This window comes from Polyodon spathula, chromosome 23, assembly GCF_017654505.1.
Source record: "Polyodon spathula isolate WHYD16114869_AA chromosome 23, ASM1765450v1, whole genome shotgun sequence".
Lineage (NCBI taxonomy): Eukaryota > Metazoa > Chordata > Actinopteri > Acipenseriformes > Polyodontidae > Polyodon > Polyodon spathula.
The window spans coordinates 10966975-10987185 of NC_054556.1; the positions used below are offsets into that span (position 1 = coordinate 10966975).

A 20211-nucleotide genomic window follows, 5' to 3' on the forward strand; every position below is an offset into this window, starting at 1 on the left:
AGTCGCCATTGAATTGTCAGGAGGTTATATAATCCAGAAACTGGAGAGCAGTCAATCTAGGCTGGGTGGTAGCCTGGTACCAGTCGAATCTGTGATCTCACAGCCAAGTCCTACTTGCACCCAACAAGGCAGTCCAACTTGAAAAGGATCCAGAAGAGGTTTATCACACTCCTGTTCTTGCTAAAATAACTTCAAGTCAGATTTCTCCAGACAAAACAGGTTTAACAGAAAGAGAAGGAGATATACCCATTCTTTCTATTTTCTCATTCAGCAATGGCTACTTTACCTGGAGTACACAAAGTGCCAAGACTTCCTTGTTCCATTCAAATGATGATTGCAATGTTTCAACTCTGCTTGCCCCACCTACTTTACGTACTGAATACAGAGAGAGGTGTTGCTGACAGTTGAAAAGTTTCACTGTCACATGATTTGAATGAAATGAAGAAGGCTGTTGAGTCTTAGCACTTAGGATGTTAAAGCTCAAAGCCAGGTAAAGACAGATTTTGAGAAAATGGTACAAAACTCAACATTGGAGCAACAGAAAAATAGTAAAGGAGAAATATGAAAACATAAAGAGCAGTCTACGCTTTTAATTTCTGTTTGTGGTTCCCCTTTTTGCGCCAACATTTTAAAATAGTAACTTGAGGCCTCTAGTTAACAGACATGGAGAAATATGATTGTGGGGTACTGGACTGCAGCAGTTGATTTTTTCTTTCAAATACGACGCAGATATTTTATATGAAACAGATACAGATAGTTGCCTTCCCCCTCTCGCACAAAAGCACAGCAGCTGCTTAACTGAGCGCTGTTGGCCACAACCCTCCATTTGCCAACACTGTTGGCCCTCCCTCCTGTCCAGCAGTGCTGGCAAACAAACGCAACAGCTTTGGGCACAGTGGGCACGTTGCTGATGCGAGAAGAATCGCACATGGTGATCGCCGACCCATGTGATCACGATGCAGTAATCCGTGTCCCCTGGGGTTTTCAGAGTATGTCTTGAGTGCAGAGAGCAAGGCCTATTGTGACGTCTCCACAAGCATCACTGAGCATGGGCTTCTATAATACGGTCTTCATAATTAAACTAGGGAGAACTCATTGGGATTTGCATCTCATTTCCAATGTGGGGTTACATTGTCTTGCATGGCAAAGGCATTTATCCTGGCAATGTGGTGAGGTTTAGATAACCTTTAAACTTCAACCTAGGAATTATTTGCAGGGCATTAGCAGTAAGTAAGCATTGCAGGCTTGAACAGCAAAAAGCTTAAAATGTTGTACAGGAGTTTCGTTATACTGACAAGTTTCTTGCAGAAGAAATTGAAATGTGATATTCAGCTTTGTCAAGAATTGAAAGTCTGTGTTGCCTTGTTGAGTGGGTATGTTTAATGGCCTGGATGATTTGACATTTAACAACCCTGTAGTGCAGTTTGCACCAAACTCTGATGACTCAAATGCGTGCTTAAGTGGATTTAAGGCTGGACGAAATGTTCAGATATCGATTATGGACTATAAACTGTAACGGTACTCTAATTCAGTTTGTAATTCCTTCTCTCTCTCTTCCTGACAGAGGTTCAAGTGAAGACTTAAGTAAAGAGTTATACAACTTATTTTAATTAAAGTAATATTCCCTTACCGAAAAATAAACGAGATAGCATACAGGAAGAGAGAGGAATAATTCTCATGTAGCAGCAGTGCTTTTCCAGTCAGAAATACAGTCATCTGGGATTAATACAAATTTGATGCAAAGTGAATCTAAACAAGTGAAAGAATACATTAGTTAGCTCTTCTATTTCCTACTAAGATAACCAGTGATTCAGTGCAGGGGGGTTTGCATGACTCCTGACTCCTTTCTCCAGTGTTACTATTATCAGTAGACTAGCGTTTGAAACAAAGTGGTACAGTTCGAAAATTATGTTATTTGTTACATTTTATTGGTATTTTTTCTTTCTTTATTCTGATTGCATGTTTGTCTAGCAGGCATTTCAAAATACAGAATGGCTTTTGTCAAACCATTATTGCTTTTCGGCCAATTACAGATTATTATTTTCTTTTATCGCTCAACATCTACTTTTTATCGTCATTTTAAATGTTAGAGTCGATGGCTGTTAGCGCTCTCTCTGGGAGCCGTCTTTATTCAGCTGTGAAAATCCAGGCTGACCCCCTGAAAGCAGTGTCTTTGATAATAAAAGCGTATATACCACTGAGCATTTACTGACTCCCATCAGCACAAGCCTTAACAAAAGACAAGAAGCCTTGAAAAAAATTCACAGGCGTTAGGAATACGTTTTATGGTCTTTTCTTTCTGGTCATAATATGTGACCAGACAAACTTTTTTTTAAATCGGAGTTTTCATACTGCACAAAAGATTATAGGTCAGGGTCAGTTTAGAAGTGACATGAGTTTGCTGTTTTCAGCTTTTAGTGGATAATCGTTCATATACAAAACCCCCACTGCAACCAGGTACAATTGGAAGAGGACGCTGGAGAGAGGCCCAGTGCCAATATCGTTGTCCATTCAAGGCTGCTTGCTGAATAAGACCAATCACTCCACTCAAAGTCACAGCCATCTAAACATCCATACAAGAAAAAACATTAAAAAACTGTTTTAATACCACCAAAACAAAAAGTTAAACAAAATATATATATATATATAATATAATATATATATATATATATATATATATATATATATAGACATATATATTCTGTTGTGTACAAAAGGGACTTGCCCCTGTTCATGGTGCAGTTTTGGTGCAATAGAGGTACACCAGCTAACATCATTTTTTTAATTAAAAAAAAAAAAAGACATTGATGCTAAAAACTTTCAAATTTTGAAAAACATGGATGCTTTAAACTTTTTCAAATTTTAGCTCCTACATTATTATACATTTGTTGATAGTTCTGTACCATTAGCCAGTTTTACACAATAATAATTGCGAAATAATTCACAAATGGTGTATAACTTTGCTATCGCCTTATTAGAATGTTAACAGCCCTTGGAGGTAGCTTTTAGAGACCCTTGACAGTATCGAGCCCTGCCCTACTCCACTGGTCAAATGCACCATGGAGAGCAGCACTCTGCGCTGTGTAGGGAAATGATAATCCACTGCAGTAGTTTTATCTACCTCCATTTCCACCTAGGTGGAATAAATTGATTTTATGAGTTGGCTTTGTTCTTTCTGAGCTGTTTCCAACAGCTGGAAGAGGAGTGGTCTTTTGTTGTGTGTGTGTGTGTGTTTTTCCCTATAGCATTTCCCGTTTTATATCATTGTTGACCAGCTGCGAGCCCCCAAGGTCTAAACTAGCCCTCTAGGCTATTAATTGTTGCCCGTGATTTGAGTGTGTTGGAATAGAGCTGTCAGGGCTACGGTATGTTTTGTGTGTTTGTCTTAAGAGATTAATTCTGTTTAGCCTCCCTCTCTCTTCTTGTCATCTGTTGACATTGCCAGGGTGGCATTCAGAATGACATCTTGTGACAACCTTTTTTGAATCCACTGGCTGTCACAGTTCTCTTCAAAGCAAGCTTCTTTTTAGTCATTTCAAATGGTGAGGGAGGAGCCTATGCTGTTTTTCAACCAAAATTTGAGGATAATTTCCAGTTAATGGATTATATGGTCTAAATCAGTGTTTTTCGACCTTTTCATCTCAAGTACCAGTGTTTCCAGCAGGGACCACCAGGTGTACCAGTAACGATGTGCAATCTTAAATGATAATAAATACACCACAACAAGCACACTGTCATGTGTTTGACATATTTTGATTAACACAATCTGAGAGCAAAAGGTAGTGTTTTTTTTTTTTTTTTTTTTAAACTTCAATTAAGTTAGCTGCAGTACATTTCATTTACAGTTCCATTTATTATTATTATTATTATTATTATTATTATTATTATTATTATTATTATTATTATTTATTTTTTTTATTTTTTTTTTATCAGCAGTACACTTCCTATTTGCAGTCCCAAATATTTCTGTGTGTTCTGCTTTCACATTTCTTGAACTGGTCCGTTTGATAAACAAACGTTGTTTTTCCTGCAACAGCTGACCCTGCTTTAGTACAAAACTCACACTACATTATTGTTTTTCATTCTGATAACATCTTAAATTACAGTGCCTGCTTCTTTGGCTGAAGAGATATTATCAGCTCATCATCTAACTGGGGAATCTGCTTCGCAATTAAATAATCTGTAATCTCCTGATGGTAAACACTCTAACTAAATCTATTATATCTGGGATACAAGATACAACAGAGGAAAAACATCTTTTTTTCAGCTTGGTACGATAACCTTTTCAATTCCTTTTTTTAATTGTTGAGTTTTTTGCTGCATTACAGTCTTTCATTAATAATTTCCTTTATATTGAGTTTTCAGGGCATTTTGTTAATGGCACGTGTGCAACACACGAACCTTAAGTGTATTGTATTTTCAGTTTATTATAGCAATAATCTCCACTAAAGCCATTCTTCAGCAGAAGGTTGTGCCCTTAAAGAGTGAGTAGCGGGGTTCTGAAAAATACAGCGTTACACGTCCCCACGTGTTGCTACAGCTGTGTAAACAATGTACCTGGATTTTTTCTTTTTATTGTTAACATCCTGACAGCTTTTTACACTATGCTCTTTTCAAAATGGCTGCTGTAGTGTGCTGGGGTTTGAGATCTATCCTCTGAATCACTGCAGGAAGAAAAGTAAAAAAAACAAACGGAACAAGTGCTCTGGCTTTTCCGTTTCGTACCACATCATGGATCGTTATTGCTGTGTTACCTGTTTGACAATGTCAGTAATAATCCTTACACAATTGGTGTACTAGAGCGGGCATTTTGGAAAGAGCTTTGAAACAGACTTTCAAGTTATAAGTGTAAACATTTATTTAAACAGTTGTAGCAACACGTAGGGGCATGCAACGCTATGTTTTTCCAAACCCAGCTACTTACTCTATAATGTCACCGCAAATGGCCCTTGATTCTGGCTTGTGACATTAGCTAAAAGAGCAAGCATTACCTACTGGGAAAATACTTGGAGGTTCCTGTTTAAATACTTATAATATCGCACGGTACATAGTGCAGACCTGGGGGAAAATGCCATCATAAATGCCAAATGCATTCCCATCTGTGAGTCAACAGGAACAATCAGTTGACCAGAAATATTTAATGCAAGGAAATAGGGCAGTGGAGAAAAAGGCACTGGTAATTAGACGTCAAGATCAGACAAAGCTGTCTGCTATTGAAATCTTCCATGTGGAAAGAGATATTTGGAGTCACAGAGACCACTGATATCTGTGCAATCAGTACAATCATACAAAATCCAGGATACTACATATGTCAAGTCATATACCATGCAACTAGAACTGAAGAGCAGCTCTTTAAGCCAAATAGTCAAAGCACCTTAAAAAAAAATACAGTTAAATAAAATCACAAACACAACAGTGTTCATTGCAAAGAGAAACAATAGACATGAGTACAACAATATTAAAAAAGGGGAAATAAAAATAGAATTTGAAGCTACTATTTGCTCTTGAAACAAAAAGCTAAGGGACATGTGTTGTTTTGCTTATTAGATATTTTAAATTATTTTTAAAGCTTTGCTCAATGCAAGGTGCGATTAGAATCTCCAACCACATACAGTAGTTCTAACTACAACACATGCCCCTGCTGTTTACTGTGGCTGTCTTACTGTCTCCCTGTAGCTAAACAAGCATGAAACATACAGCACTGAAAAGATTGTGAACCAAATGAAGTAGAGAAGTTGATTATACATTTTTCAATATCTAGTTTAACTAATAAATGGACTAATGAAGTTAAAATTATACTTCCCCATCTACGAGCTGTTAGTAAGAGAGCAGCTGCTTCAGAGTCATTCAAAGTCTTTAGAAATTACAGTGTGCATGCTGCTGATTGTTACCAAATGCTACTTTACTGTGAAAAGGAAGTGTTTTCATAACACAATAAATTCAATTACATTTTTTTAAAAAAACCCTGCTAATCTAGCCTAGAGAAGGGCGGCTGGAAGTTGAATCTTGCTACTTTGTGGAACGAGATGGCTAATTTAATAACATCAAAATGACTTCTGCACTAGAATATTAAAATGAGAGTTTGTATTGCAGAAAAGCTAAATCAAATACTGCAAGACTGGTTTTTCAAATTTGGAATTTTATAGGATGTGTGTTTAAATAAAATCAGTTTTATTTCTCAGGTTTTATTCTGTGCCTTGTATTGTAAATTTGGGGCCACTTATTTACTGTGAATGCTAGCACAGGTGGAGGAAACTTGGCTATTCCAGTCAATTCCATTGCATAATTATTTAATTGACTCTGCTAAAGATCAATTCAATAATTAAGACTTGCAGTGGAATGGACTGGCATTTTCAGTCTTTACACAGGTGTAAGAACCAGCGCCATCTAGTGTTCTTCTACTTTGGGTCATGTCTGTGGCAGGCAACAAGAACTGATGAGTAGCTCCTGAACTCACCTTAACAAACACTTATAGCGCTTTGGTTGATGGCGGCGTCAGGCCAGGAAGTAGACAGACAGGACTGGTGAGTGAGTTTGCTGTTGAACCGGTTTGTTATAAATAAAAAGTTGAATCAAAACAGAACACTTGTACAAAACAAAATGGCACATTGGTCAAAATAAATAGACAGACAAACAAACAGGGGACACATCAAAATAAGTATCGTGCGGGTCCTCCCGCACGAGTAGCAGTTGTTATGTTTATTATTTTTACCTCCTGATTCTCTCGTTCTCCACTCTGAACACCCAACCCTGAGTGAGTGGCTCATGCATCTATATATACAGCTGTGCCAGGTTTCGAATACTAATTAATCATTCACTTGAATCCCAAGTGCTTAAATTCAACTATACATTTTAAATCATTTGTGCTACATAGCACGCACCAATACATATGCCCCATGCACCAATACGTACACACCAACAGTATCACACCACATACAACATAAAACACAAAAATACGCACAGGGGCGAGGGACCCACCACAGTTACACATTCCCACGTGTTGCTACAACTGTTCAAATAACATACCTGTAAGTTTTTTTCTTTTCATTGTTAACATCCTGACAACTTTGTACACTTCTAACTTGAAACACTCTTTTTAAAATGTCTGCTCTAGTGGTCTGATAGTGTAAGGATTATTGCCCACATGTCAAACAGGAAACACAACAATAATGATCCATTTCTTTTCCATGATGTTTCCAGTGAAAAGAAAAATGACAGGTACGTCATTTAAACAGCTGTAGCAACACACTGTTTTTCGGAAGCCAACTACTTGCTCTTGAAAGCGTGATAAATTTGAATATGTTTACTATTAAATTACACTTAAGTTGCTATAGTTACTACACAATATTTGCTTTGTAACTGAAAGCATCAACATGTGGGCCAGACCTTACTCCTGTCGTACGGCCCCACACAGTGAAACGCTGAGGGCTAATCTCTGTCAATAGGCAGAGACTAACCAACACTTTGATCTTTGCTACAGTTTTTCGGCTCCTTGCCAGTCCATTGGGAAGCCATTAGTTTGAGACCTTGAAGCAGTAGTGAGGTGCGTAGGAGGCATTGCGATAAATGAATCACCCAAAAGATGGGATGGGAGAGAAAAGGATGAACAAAAAAGAAATATCTTTGTACAGCTGGTTTTGTTCAACCTTAATTGACTTCTTTGATCTAAAAAAAAAAAAAAAACCAAGCAAAAATTGCTTAGCTTGCCATGTTAGGAGAAATGGTGCAGAAATACCACAGTAACTATTGATAAATGAAGTTAGACACATTCTCCAGGATTTGTTATTGTATTTTTCTTTCTTAAGCAGCCTGCGATGAACTGTTCCGGCTCCCTAGCCCTACAGTCTTATCTCCTGCTTCCAGCAGTCTGGGTATTTAGGTTTTTAAGCAAATGTTTTACATGCTGTAGTAAATGAAAGTGCATATTGCTGCCATGCTTGAAGGAAGGAGCTGATTGGAAACAAGCTCGGTTTTATATGTGTGTATCGTTATTTACAGTTCCCAGTTTCTCTCCATTCAGGAGAGTAGACCGACCTTCATTTGGAAAAGCTTTTGATGCGATTTATTTCTTTAAAGTAGAAGAATCCCTTTTTTTAAAAGCCCTTTTCAGGTTCTATGAAAAATGTACTCTCCATTAACCCGAGTAAATTTTAAATAACTTGTGTGAAATAGGTTAGTAAATAATAATATATATATATTTTTTGTAGTGCAATATACATTAAAATTAATCACAAGTTTTATACTTGTAGGTACAGAAATTGCTGACTGTTTTACTAAGTCATCAAAAGCAACTACTGAAAATATTGAAAGGCTGTGTGCCAGGATTTTTTTTTTTTTTTTTTTTTTTTTAATTAATATGGCTCCAAAGAACAGGAAATTTTGTCTGCATGTGACAGCCGAAAAATAGTAATTTACTACAGGCATTGTTTCAGCTGTAACAGGTCTACCACAGGGTAGATTTACAGAAATGAGCTTATCTATTGCTGCATTCTTATTTTTTTATCCATGTGTATCGAACCCTACGTATAATTTTTCCTATGTACAATCCACTCGTACAAATGGGTTAATTTTAAACTATTTTGTTTAACTTTACATCTGTTTGTTAATGTGAGTGCCAGTTCTTAGGATTCACCAGGATACACCTGGAAAAAATAAGAATATGGAAAAAGCTAATTTCTGCAAATGTACCCTATGGTATTTCCACTACAGGTGAAACAACGTACACAGTAAATATTATTTTTTGGCCATTACTTGACATCTGATAAACCAGGGGTAATCAATTATTTTACTTGAATGTCCACAATTCTTAGTAATAATAATACACAAACATCATTATTACACGTGATGTTAGTTTTAGTGTTCTTCACTTGGTTTACAGGAGTTTTTTGCTTTTTGGAATCTTTTTTACTAGTCTGCCTTTTTTACTGACTTGTTTCTACAGCTATCGAATTATATAACAACTCTATGTATTTTTAATTAATTAGTTAATTTTAATAATTTAGTCATCGCCAATTATTATTTTTTTATTATTTTCTCCCCAATTTAGTCGTGTCCAATTATTTTTAGGCTCAGTTCACTGCTACCACCCCTGTGCTGACTCGGGAGGGGCGAAGACGACCACACGCTGTCCTCCGAAGTGTGTGCCGTCAGCCGCCCGCATCTTTACACACCTCAGTCTCACCATGCAGCCACCCAGAGCTACAGCGTCGGAGGACAACGGAGCTCTGGGGAGCTTAAGGGCAAGTTACTGTATTTACAGTATAATTGTAAATCTCGAAAAACTACTCACTTCTAAATCTTTTGTAGTCATTTTTGTATTACTTTAGTATAAATACATGTTAATTTGGATTCATATGTTGTTTTTTTCTGACTTTATGTGAACGAAAAGACACACATTTCTCCGTTTTCCCATTGGAAATAGTGATATTTTGAAATATCACTGTCCTGGTCACAAAAGCAAAGTTTGTGGGGAATAATAGCCATGTTCTATACTTTTGAGGCGTAAGCAATTAGGAAATAACACTTTCTACCCAGGAACAAAAAAAAATAAAATTGTTACACAGTGTCATCAATGCAAGCAAAAAGGGTGAGGGGCAACGCAGTGATACACCAGACTCTTTTTTGGAATGCGGGACAGCTGGATTTTGGTGAAAATTTTTCCCATTTTCCCACATTTAGTCCCCCTTCATCACTAAATATTTTGATTTAGTGTGCTATATTTAAAAACAAAAAGATTTTAATGAGCAGTCCAACAGACAAGTGTAGTGGTACCACAGATATTATTAATGTATTACCTAATGCATGCAGAAAGACTGGAAAGGACAATTGCTCTCCATTTCAGTCCAGAGAAGGTGTTTTAGAAATTGTCTGGACTGATAGAAAATTCAATGTGGAAGTCACCTTCTGGACCAGTGTTACCAATGAAGCCAATTACACACAGGTGCTATATTGCTTAATGTCTTTGTGCTGCTTTGGAATTCTTATCGTCTGCAGCATACCGAGAAATGTCATCTTTGCTGACGGCTGCCATACTGACTACACTTAAGGGGCAACTTGAGTTTGATTCAAATTTAAAAAGAAAGAAATGTGCTCATTAAGATTTAGTTCAGCAGTGTCATAAAGCTGAGACTCGAATGCTGTCAAGTTCAGCATACCATACCAAGTTCGTTGGTCAAAAAATACCTAGCGGTAGATATTATTTGAGAAATTCATGTTTGGAGCAATTTCAGTAAGCATTACATTGTGAAACAGCTGCTGTTAAAAAAAAAAATTAAAATAAAAATTAAAAAAAAGATTTGATTATTACAAAGTGCGGTATGCATAAAGCCACTGGCCACAGAACCTTGACACGCATCTCTGATATTGTTAAGCTTTAAGAGGTTGTAGCTAACACAGTAAAGACCTGCTTTCTTTCATTTGTTATTTTGGTTTCAATTCTGCAGTAGTGATTGGAATCAACTCCCCAGTAATGTTGTTGAAGCTGACACCCTGGGATCCTTCAAGAAGCTGCTTGATGAGATTTTGGGATCAATAAGCTACTAACAACCAAACGAGCAAGATGGGCCGAATGGCCTCCTCTCGTTTGTAAACTTTCTTATGTTCTTATGTTCTTATTATAATTCAGGTAATGCTGCACTTTCTTGGTTTTTTTCACCTAAAGGATGAAATTGTCCCCACCCCTTTAAGAAGACACTGTTGCGCTTTACTAACTGAAGAAGTGCAAATGTAACTGTAATTTTCTTTAACTAGTATAATACCAGATTTCATATTTTAAATGAAAAGCCACGTTTACTATAATGTGTGTATCTTTCAAAACCGACCGTTTGAGACCAATGTATGGAAGAGCAAAGCGGGTAAGATTAATGAAAAAAAAAAAAAAAACTGATTTATGAACTCTTCAGGTATCCTGATATTATATATTTAATATACAGCATATTGTCACATCTTTATCTTGCATTGTGGAGTCAAAGTTGTAATTGTGGAGTTAGTAGTTGTAACTTGGAAGAAATGATGTAAAATGTAAAGTGTCACTAATGCTTCAGATCTACTCTACCTGTTCTTCCCAGAAAGATCTGTTTTGTTTACCTGGTGAGCTACCAAACTAGGGGGGCCCTCTGTCTCTCAAATACACTAGCAGTTTGAGAGATTAAATTCATACTGTCTGTACACACACTGTCCCAGTTTCCTTACTGAATAATGACTTGAATTAACACCAAATAAGGAGCCAATTGGAGTAATGGATTGGTAAATGTGAACATAAAACTGTTAGGAACTCCTGTGACCCCCTCAAGGTTTTTGTTTGTTTTGTTTTTTTGGTTTTTTTGGTTGTGTTTTTTTTTTTTTTTTCTACAGTGAAGTGAATTTAAAGAAGCAGGATTTGAACCAGGGGTTTCTTAGAAGAAAACAAAGCTAATCAGAAAACAATATAACTGTGGAGTTTATGTAACAGTTCAGCAAACAGTATACCACTGTCATATGATAGTTATCGCAGCATTAACCACCACAAAATGATTGAACTATGCTTGCTAATTGAATGGGTAAAATGTTTGCCTTTAGTTTTTGATGATTAATTGTGGACCCTGTCCCTTTAACTTCCCTGCTCCCTCTGAACCTGCACAGACCAGCCAAGCACAGCTGAAGAGCTCAGCTAAAAGACTTACCTTCTCCCAATTCTTACTTCTCCTTACAGAGAGATGAACATACAACTTGTTTTGCCTGGTTCTTCGTGGATAGTCTCTTTGATTCATTTATTTGCTGTTTATTTATATATTTCTGGATTGCATACAATTCCAGGAACGCTCACCTTGTCAGTTATTAGCCAGCTCAATGCTGATTCCTTTGCAGTAGAGAAATCTCTCAATCAGATTTTCTCAAAGGGCAAAATGTTCTCGGACTCAGGGGCAGTGACTCATAAATAATTGGAGGGTACCATCTGTCTTATTATACAACACCTGTGTTTATATTGATGAGTAACTATGGGTGCGATTCTGTTTTGTCTTATTATGCTGAAGACATTGATGCTAAATGGATATGCAGTTAGTAGACGGTGGTGGTGCAATGTTAGTCTATCCATGCTGTGATATTTCTCACCTTGATTCTCCCCGGCAGGGGAATGCATATTCTTGCGATAGCGTTACACAGTAGAGTCGTGAGGATTGGGTGAAGAGGCTATACACCACACTTGCATCTTTGTATATCTAGGAATCTGGTCACCCAGTTGGGATTAACCCTTTTTTTTGTTTTGTTTTTGTACATTGTTCTTGGAAATCTGTATCTAGCTTAATTTCCTGAAATGTTGTACATTTGTTACTGATATTTTTGCTGTTGTTTTTAAGTGGTCATTTTTACTTGTGGGATGTACATCATTTTTTGCAAATATTTTTTTAACAACGTATATAAAACACAATAGGCAAATAAATATAATGTATAATAGATATTTACTCCACATCTTCATTAATACAATTGTTTTCTGTAAAGAAAAAAAATAACAATTGCAATTCTAAAATTCATAAAAAACAACTAGTGTGGGCACTAGATTCTCAAAGCTATTTATTCTAGACTGTTATAACTGCGAAAAGGAAAAAACAAACAAAAAAAAACATTCAAATTGTAAAAAGAGTAACAACTTAAGGCTAATTTATAAGCCCCTAAATTAAATATAGGAGTTATTTGTTTATGCTTTGGAAACTTTGTTGGGTGTGTTTTGTTTTTTTTTAAAACTGAGCCATTGATGATTTGGAGTACCATGTCTGAGAATTATTTGTCCACGGTAGTATATATGCCAGCTGTTCCCTGAAGTATATACATGCTGGTGATGGTCTGTTTGGGCTGAAATATGTGTGAATGTAATTCACACCATCTGTGTCCTTTTAAAATAAAACTAGACTTTTTCTTGTTTTTTCTTTGTCTTTATCAATTAACGGGCCAATACCAAATTAAATGCACAGCAAAAATATCTACCTGGGACCCTGCCTCTGTAATCCCATGTGATGTCTGTAGTTTTTTAGTCTGAACTGGACTGAAAAGATTTCTCAGTGTTTCTTTATTACATTTCCACCTGTCAGCTTAGTTTTAACGCATGCCATCTACGTTGCTTTGCAAACAAACCAAAAAAGAGCCATAGCTTAAACCTAGGTCACATGTTCAAGTTGTGTGAATGCAGAACCTTTTCTGTTTCATTTTTAAAAGCCAGCAAAAGTGCAAATTTTTCTGGATATGTAGACTGCATGTATGCTCCAGTTTATTTTTGCTTATTAATAAACCTGTTTTTATGCAACTTGCATAATTGGAAATAAAATGTACCGGTGCTGCTAAATGCACCACCTGCAAACCACGACTACTGGTACTACATAAAATGATTAACTTGTTTTGAGGCGTGACGTGTTTTGAGGCATGTGTTTGACATGTTTCAAGGGTTTAATCTTACTTCTGATTGGTCAGTTTCATTCCAGTCGCACGCTGAAAAAAAAAATAGAAACAGGCTCTATTTTAGCGACGCGAAATTTTCTCAAAGCGACGTCACTCGTGTTGCTCGCTGCTGATGTGCCATTTGACTGCAGTGACTTCTAAATAATTCACTCTCGTCCAGTGTGGATGCAGCTTGAGGGATGCGCTTCATACTGTACAGTGGACTGCACTACTGTCAGCCACCTGATATTTCACATTATTACAGATAGAAGGGAGTATCTTCATACCAACATTAAAAAAAGTTAAATCAAAGGATGGGTACATTATCAATTTTATACTTAAACAATAACATTTACTGTAGAGGAGCTGAACAATCCCAAGTGATATTTACATTAAAAGTCTCATGGCCTTTGAACCAGCTCAGGACAGAGCTTCAAGAAAATTATTTGATGTGTGATTAACATGCAAAACAGCATTTTGCACTTGTCCTATTCCTGGAAGACGTGAGCTGAATATTTGTATTTGTCATTCGGGTTGAAGAAGCAAAAATAAGTTTGCTGTTAGGCTTTTGTTATGTATCCATTATTTGTCTGACAGGACATCAAAGAAAAGAATAACAACACATTGTCTGTTTGCTGTTTAGTTTTGTGCAAACACTGGCAGTAATGGAGAGATAATCAAAATGTATTGTTAGGCAGGTCTCCGCTGTCTTTCAAAATTCAACCCACATTACTATTCAGTAATGGGCAATGAAGGAGACATGTTAATATAGGAAGTATATATTGTGTGTGTGTTTCTAGGTTTGTACTGTACAAAAAAAAAAAAAAATACACAACTGCCATATGTTGCACACACTTTTGTGCCATTCCTGCTCAAGTAGAACACATTTGTGGTTGGTGGTTGAGACAATGATGATAGGGAAAGTGCAAGCCATGGCAGAGCTGTATAACTTATGGAAGCCCCACATGCTGAGGTTGAGGTGTCTGAAGATGGTAAAAAGGCCCACTGTGGTGGCCTCTGACCACATGTGGTGGATGATGTAGTGACTTATTAACTGATGAGTTAATGGTACTGACATCAGCATGAGACCTGTGCTTGCCTCTTGACCACAGAGCTTGCTCTTTAGTTGAATGGTAAGACATTCATCTTTGAATCAAATGGTTTGGGGTTTTTACGTCTAGCCCTTGCCTTGCCATTCAATTCAATGGGTTAAGATGCCAGTTCATTATAGTGGTGCCCTATGGGAAGAATCTTGACCCCTGTGGTTGAAACAAGTAATTAAATATCCATGTTCTTTGCAGTATTGTAGCTATAGCTATGTATGCTGTCTTGAGAGACAAATGATTCTAAAGTCGCTCATAATCCTTGAGTGGTCGCAGTTACAAGTTCAAAGTTTAGGTGAATGTAATGCATCTCCTAGAGCTGATGAGTTAATAATACGAACATCCGCTGCTACAGAGTTTGCTCTTTATTGAATAATAAGATATTCAGCTGGTGTCCTTCCATTCAATTCAGTGGGCTGAGATGAGATGACAATTCATTACCAAGACAAATACCTTTATTTTCAATTTAAAGTAGGTTTAACAGGCTTTCCAACAGAAAACAATTATTTGTAGCCAGTCACTGATGTAAGAGGTTGTTTAAATACTGTAACTGCAATTTCTATTTTCATTGTTGTTGCTGTTATTATTATTATTATTATTATTATTTGAACCGGGGACCTCCTTGTTACAAGCCCATTTCTTTAACCACATCCTGACAACTTTTTACACTTATTACATTAAAGTCTGTTTCAAGGCTTTTTTTCAAAATGGCCGCTCTAGTGCACTGGTGTTGGAGATCTGTCATCTAAATCGAACATGGGTTTTTATTGTTTGTTTTACAGTAAAAAAAAAAAAAAAAAAAAAAACTACCCTATCAAGTTCTTTATTCAAGGGAATGAAACACTCTTCTGTACACACGTGTTATTTCTTTCAGATGCCCTTACACTGGTTTCTATTGATACCGTAAAACAATTCTGTTCTGACTTAAAACGAATGTGGTCATTTTTACCACCAAATACATTTCAAGCAGCATTTGCCTGTGTATTCAAATATTTGTTTCAGCACTACGTTTGGATGTGAACTTGGAAATAGTCTGCCCGTGAAGACTGCCAAAAGTCATTCAAAGTAGGACATTCAAGTCATTGCGACGGGCATCAGTTTGTAAAGAGACATGTAAAATCAGCTTTCTATTGTAACTTCTTCATAATGAAGCCCAGCTTCTGATTTATAAATGAATAATCTGAAAAGCAAGATGTAATGGTATGAGAGGAGCAGAATGCGGCTGTAGAGCAGAATTAGCATTTGGTGCTTTTTTTTTCGGTTCTAACCCTATAAAGCCTACACTGGGCTTGCCTGTTCATCTCTCCTCTTCCCTTTCTCTGTTCATTCATATATATTATAAGCAGAGCCTGTGTTTTCCATGTCACTGATGTTGTAAAGTACTTTGAAGCACTTGAGCGTGCATAAGAGATAATAATCCTCAAGAAATCCTGACAGTTTGCGTGACGTGCTGTTCACAAATCTGCAGGCTGGCTGTCAAACTGGTAATTCTGTGAGTGTCTGCAGTCTAGTAGTGCCTGGGCAAGGTATTAACTGGACAAAGAAATCAGTTAGAGTCCTTTAGAACAGGTTCACGCAAATGCAGCCAGGTTAATATGACATTTTATTTGAAGTTAGAAACCCAGTATGTCTAACTGGTATTTAATTATTATAATGTACTTTTAAAGCAATGTCCTGAACTGTGTCATTTACAAATAGTTCAGATGAATGTAGCAAGAGCAACTCTGGATTTTCTTAACTTAACATTCTTGTTGTTGTTTATATTCATGTTGCAGTTCTTATTATTGTATTTTTACCAAGTCAGGTTGGTATTTCTTATTTATGTATTTTGTACATCCACCAGAGGCAGAGTCTTAACTGTTATACTCTGGGGTACCAAATGTATGGTGAGACAAGACTCTGATAGCTTAATAAATGCCACAGGGCATTAAACCAGAATAAATGAAAAAGCGGAAAAATAAATTTTTTAACATAACTGATATTTCTCACTGTGGCAGGGCAATGTCCCTGCACATGGAAAGGGAGTTTGTGCTTTGTTTATTCGATCAGGGGCTTTGTGTTTGGTTTTTGTAATTAGTATATTGTAAGTACCAGACACTCTATTTGGAACAACCTACCTGCTGTGTTTGGTTGTGGGGAAAAGCATCTGGTTATTGCTGATCTACAGAGACCTAACCAGCAGGCAGGTGTGTCCCGACATAGTCTCACTATAAAAGGTTTCAGCTAATACACCTCGGGGTGTCTGCCAGGTTATAGGACAACGAATTGTGAAATCCTCTGATAACCGGAAACAGAGCTTTGAAGAGAAGAAGCCGTCACAGAGGACTGTTTGTGTAACCAGTGTTAGGGTTTGTTTAATTTGTATAAGGAATAAGGATTAGCGTAAGGATGTTAAGTCCTTCATATTGTATCGTAGCGTGGTGTGTGAGTTGGCCCTCCCTTGATTTGCGAAGTAGTTCTCGCTGTATTCATGGCAACGTTTGTTTGTAGTTTGTTTCCGGTGTTTTATTTTGCTTTTTGTGCACTTGCTACGATTGCTGGCAGCGTCACATGATTTTGCATTTCCTGTAAATAAGTCCTGCATACCTGAGCAGTGTTGTCAACATTCCTTCCTCATGTGATTCTGTGTCTGTCAGCAGACACCTGCCCATCACACTCAACCTTAACAAATTGTGCTTTAATCATAAACTGCCCATTCAAAAGCTATATGGTGTGTCTAAAGGAGGTCAGATGCATTACACTTCAAGCAGGAATAGTTCAAACTGCTACGCAAAGCATGTCTTCAGTTATACCCTGCTTTATCAAAAGGGATGGTATTTCATTTCAAGGAAAACAAACACTGAATATTTTAATACTGCATGAGGAAATGTACAGTAACTGAACGACATTATTCATCCATGTGACCTTTCCCTGAGATAATTACAGTTAAGTAGAAGCAATGTGGAAGGTGCAAGGTTTTTTCAGGAGCAATTCATTGTATGTTTTCTCACTGAATTATTCTTGATGTAATGCACGCACTTCACAGTAATGTTAGACTGCTAGTTGACTACCACAGCAAAGCAACATTTAGTTTGCATTCCACACCTTGCTGGTGTTCTTAATTTACAGATGAATGCGTCATTGGCCTGTATCTCCTATAAGGTCGCTCTGTGTGTGAATGAACTTAGTTGTGACAATGGCATTTCCAGTAACTGAAAAATCCAAACATTGGACTAAGGGGGACTGTAACTTCCTCTTTCACGTCTACCTTCAGTGTCAGAACTAATGGTAATCAACAGGTTCATTTAAACCTAGCCCTATTTACAGTCTGTGTCATGCTTTGAGTTTACCTCCTCCTTCCCAACCTCAAATCAAAATTTCGCCACAAGTGCCCTGTTGGGTGAGAATGAGTGTCAAAATCAACCCAAATACCATGATACCTGCTTGTGTCAACTGTTTTTATTCTCTGATAAAAATGTTGTTTCAAATTGCAAGAGAAGCATTAGGAACATGTTTGTTATCAGTCCTCAACAGTTTGAATAAATACGAACATCTCAACCCAAATTGGAGTAACGCAAGTCAGGACTACGCACAATGCTTGCAGATATCATCAACAGATAACACAGGTTTCAAATGTGGCAATCGTGGTGAGTACTGTGTGTATCTTTTTTAACAACCAATATTTACATCTGTGCTTTTCCCGCTAAACTTAAAAATCCACCTTAATGCTGAAAAATTAAACAGTCAGTTCTTAGAAAAAAAAAAGAATTGAAAAGAGTTTGCATAAAAGTGAAAACTAAAGAAAGAGCAAGCGTGGAGCAGCTTCAAAGACGCCAGGATGTATTTGTAGACTCAGAGGAAGGCAATCAAACAAACGTTAGCAAGTTTCTTGACTTCTAAGCTTTTCACAAATGGAAATAATGACTTTACTAATAGATTGGGCAGGCAGATGCAGCCTTGCTTTTAAGTTGTATTTTCTTTTCAAGGTAGCTGCGTGTTATTGTATAATTGTTGTGCATCATAGAAAAGGCAGTTGTTTGCTGCTGTAGAGCACAAGCCCCCAAGCATAAAAGAGCTGCTGTGGCATTGGGAAAATATACCCTTTAAAAACTAAATATGCTCAAATCTTGCTTGAGGCCACCTCTCAATTAAGGACACTTTTTTGCAGTCACAATTTGCTCCTATTGATGGCAAAATATAGTCACATTCAATATGAAGGCCACCCCTTTTTCAATGTAAAGGCCACAATCCGCAACACCGTTTGTTAAAACTAATAACTTTGATTCAACATAGTTCATAGCACGTTTAATCGAGATCCAATTGAGTTTAAGTGAGTCTAAAATTCATTGCATTTTATTGGTTCAAGTAATATTTAAGAAACCATATATAGAGCCACTTCAGTGTAATCAAGAGCTCTAATCTTGTCCTTACTGTCACGGTGTGGGATGTGTGTTATAGACTTGTTGATTTGCTGCTGATTTTTAGAGCTGTACATTGAGTCTGGTGAGGTTGTGTAATTTATGTCACAACATATGAAGCAAAGCAAACTTATAATGATGCGGTAGAAGAAATTGATTTCCCTTAAGTCAAGTGAAAATAAGGTCTGGAAAACAAACTAAGATAAACTGCCAAACAAACCGCAAAGCAATGTTTTGCTTCATAACAGCTTTTAAACTGGTAACTGTTTTTTAAAAAAAAAAAAAAAAAAATGCAGGTGTTGATTGAGTATACAATAATACAATTTAAAAAAATTAAACAGTCAGAAAGCCATCTCAGTTGTCCTGATAATTAAGCTGTTGATTGGACTGCTGTGAGCTGTGACAATACTGGTGGATCAGTGCCAGTGATAGCTGTGATAGTAATCAGTGCGAGGAAGAGAGAAGAGCCACCAGGACTGAGAGTGGGCCTGGCAGACAACAGCTAAAGGATTTGGACTAGCAATCCGGCTAATTCCCTTCAACACCTGCCTGCTTATGTTCAGAGTAGCAGCATCCTCTCTTCACAGTTCTAGTGTGCTTAGAAACATGTTTATGTTTTAAGCTTTAAGCTCCCCTAACTGGTAATGTTGACAGTTTTTATTTATTTATTTATTTGTTATTTAGGCTAATAACCCATGATGACGGTTTGTGTGGTTTTGGTTTTTTTTCTTTTCTTTTATTTTAAGGGAGATAAGTTACCAGCTGTTGACTCCTTTTATGTTTCTAAACAATCAACCAGATATAAAATGTTAAATTATGGCGCAACCTTACGATAACATACAGCACACCTGCAATTTTATAACCGCACTTTTTGGGAGCCTTCTTACGAATGCTTCTCATTGTTGTACGAGACACATACTCTGGTTCAGGTTGGTGTTACTGGACACAGAACAGAAAGTGCTAATGGAGTGGCATTATGGATCAAATGGGAGCCGCAGCCATGTTGCCTTATAACTGGTTCAGAAGTTTAAATGGCCACCTTATAAAAGGGGAGCACTATAGCAACATGTTGTCCTTTTTCATTTTTCACTGAAGTTGCACAGAGTTGCAATACTGTATCACCATAGCTTCTGTAGGTTATCCATTAGCGATTTATTGATTGGATACAATTGACAGATTTTAATCTGACTAGTCCTTACCCAGCTGCAAATGGGAATGTAAATCCCCAGCAGGAGCTGACTGATTTCGGTCAGATTGTGATCATTAACACCAGTTAGAAAAGTAACCCTCTCTCCCATATCTTC

General features: G+C 37.1%; 1 protein-coding gene across 2 annotated transcripts in view; it reads left to right on the top strand.

Moving 5' to 3' along the window:
* LOC121298287 (MICOS complex subunit mic25-a-like) overlaps positions 1-20211 on the top strand; it is a 110656-nt gene that overhangs the window by 37925 nt on the left and 52520 nt on the right. The gene's annotated exons all lie outside the window — the stretch shown is intronic.